Here is a 2,835-nt window from a genome sequence, read left to right as displayed (position 1 = left end):
TCCCAGCATGTTTAGACCAGTATCACTGAAAAGATTCACACATATTTCATAGAACTGCATTATGCTTGACATGAGATTTTAGAATCACCCAAATCAAGGCTATTATCTATGCCCACTGACTTCTCCTCCCTCCTGCATTGTATTTCTCTATTGGGCTTCCATTCACCCAAATAGCCAAGTTAGAAACCATACAGTCAGGTTTGACCCTCTGCTTCATTACTCTACAAAATCATTTGTTCACTGTCCACCACCATCAGTTAAGAATATGTTCAGCTCCAAGTTCAAGAAAACCCACCTAATAGTGCCTTGAACTCATGAGTTTATTTTTCTTACATAACAAGAACTAGGCACCTTGAGACGTCTGTCAGTTTGTTGTACTGTGGGGGCTTGTGTGTTGCTGTGATGCTGGAAGCTATGACTAAGACAGACTAGGAAGAAGGACTCAGTGGCCTACTTCTGAAAAGAATTAGCCAGTGAAAACCTTATGAATAGCAGCAGAACACTGTCTGATATAGTGCCAGAAGATGAGCCCCTCAGGTTGGAAGGCACTCAAAATACAACCGTGGAAGAGCTGCCTCCTCAAAGTAGAGTCGACCTTAACGACATGGATGGAGTCAAGCTTTCAGGACCTTCATTTGCTGATGTGGCATGACTCAAAATAAGAAGAAACAGCTGCAAACATCCATTAATAATTGGAATGTGGAATGTAAGAAGTATGAATCTAGAAAAATTGGAAATCGTCAAAAATGAAATGGAACACATAAACATTGATATCCTAGGCATTAATGAGCTGAAATGGACTGATACTGGTCATTTTGAATTGGACAATCATGGTCTACTATGCTGGGAATGACAACTTGAAGAGGAATGGTGTTGCATTTATTGTCAAAAAGAATATTTTAGATCTATCCTGAAATACAACTCTGTCAGTGATAGGATAATATCCATATGCCTACAAGGAAGACCAGTTAATATGACTATTATTCAGATTTACCCACCAACCAATAAGGCAAAAGATGAAGAAATTGAAGACTTTTACCAGCTTTTGCAGTCTGAAATTGATTGGACATAAAAGCAGGATGCATTGATAATTACTGGTGATTGGAATGTGAAAGTTGGAAACAAAGAAGGGTTGGTAGTTGGAAAATATGGCCTTGGTAATAGAAACAATGTTGGAGATTGCACGATAGAATTTTGCAAGACCAACAACTTCTTCATTGCAAATACCTTTTTCACCAACATAAATAGCGACTATACACGTGGATCTCGCCAGGTGGAATACACAGGAATGAAATCAACTAAATCTGTGGAAAGATGATAGAAAAGCTCAATACCGTCAGTCAGAACAAGGCCAGGGGCTGACTGTGCAACAGACCATCAATTGCCCATGTTCAAGTTGAATCTGAAGAAAATTAAAACAAGTCCACGAGACCCAAAGTAGGACCTTAAGTATATCTCACCTGAATTTAGAGATCATCTCAAGAACAGATATGATGTGTTGAACACTAATGACCAGAGACCGGATGAGTTGTGGAATGACATCAAGGACATCATACATGAAGACAGCAAGAGATCATTAAAAAGACAGGAAAAAAAAAAAGGGATGTCAGAAGAGACTCTGGAACTTGCTCCTGAACATCAAGTAGCTAAAGTAAAAGGAAGAAATGATGAAGATAAAGAGCCAAACTGAAGATTTCAAAGGGCTGCTGGAGAAGACAAAGTAAAATATTTTGACATGTACAAAGAGCTGGAGATAGAAAACCAAAAGGGAAGAACATGCTTGGCATTTCTTAAGCTGATAGAATTGAAGAAAAAATTCAAGCCTCGAGCTACAATATTGAAGGATTCCACAGGGAATCCAAGCTGCACTGAAGACATTGGTGAAAAACAAGGCACTAGGATTGATGGAATACCAATTGTGACATTTCAACAAACTAATGCAGAGCTGGAAGTGCTCACTCCTCTATGCCAAGAAATTTGGAAGATAGCTACCTGGCCAACTGACTGGAAGAGATTCATCTTTATGGCTATTCCCAAGAAAGTGACCCAACAGAATTCAGAAATTATTGAACAATATCATTAATATCACACACAAGGAAAATTTTGCTGAAGATCATTCAAAAGCAGCTGCAGCAGTATATCGACAGGGAACTGCCAGAAATTCAAGCCGGATTCAGATAAGGGCATGGAACCAGGGATATCATTGCTGATGTCAGATGGAACCCGGCTGAAAGCAGAGAATACCAGAAAGATGTTTACCTGTGTTTCGTTAACTATGTAAAGGCATTCAACTATGTGGATCATAACAAATTATGAATAACATTGCAAACAGTGGGAATTCCAGAACATTTGATTGTGCTCATGAAGAACCTGTACGTAAAGAGCCAGTCGTTGCAACAGAACAAGGGGATACTGCACGGTTTAAAGTGGTTTAAAGTCAGGAAAGGTGTGTATCAGGGTTGTATCCTTTTACCATACCTATTCAGTTTGTATACTGAGCAAATAATCCGAGACACTGTACTGTAGGAAGAAGAATGCAACATGAGGATTGGAGGAAGACTCAGTAACAACCTGCATTATGCAGATGCTTGCCAAAAGTGAAGAAGACTTGAAGCCCTTACTGATGATGATCAAAGACCACAGCTTTCAGTATGGATTACAGTTCAACATAAAGAAAACAAATCTCCTCACAACTGGACCAATAAGCAACATCATGATAAATGGAGAAAAGATTGAAATTGTCAAGGATTTTATTTTACTTGAATCCACAGCCACCACCCACGGAAGTAGCAGTCAAGAAATCAAAAGATGCATTGTGTTGGGCAAATCGGATGC

This window comes from Elephas maximus, chromosome 24, assembly GCF_024166365.1.
Source record: "Elephas maximus indicus isolate mEleMax1 chromosome 24, mEleMax1 primary haplotype, whole genome shotgun sequence".
Taxonomy (NCBI): domain Eukaryota; kingdom Metazoa; phylum Chordata; class Mammalia; order Proboscidea; family Elephantidae; genus Elephas; species Elephas maximus.
Note: the sequence above shows the minus strand (reverse complement) of the source record.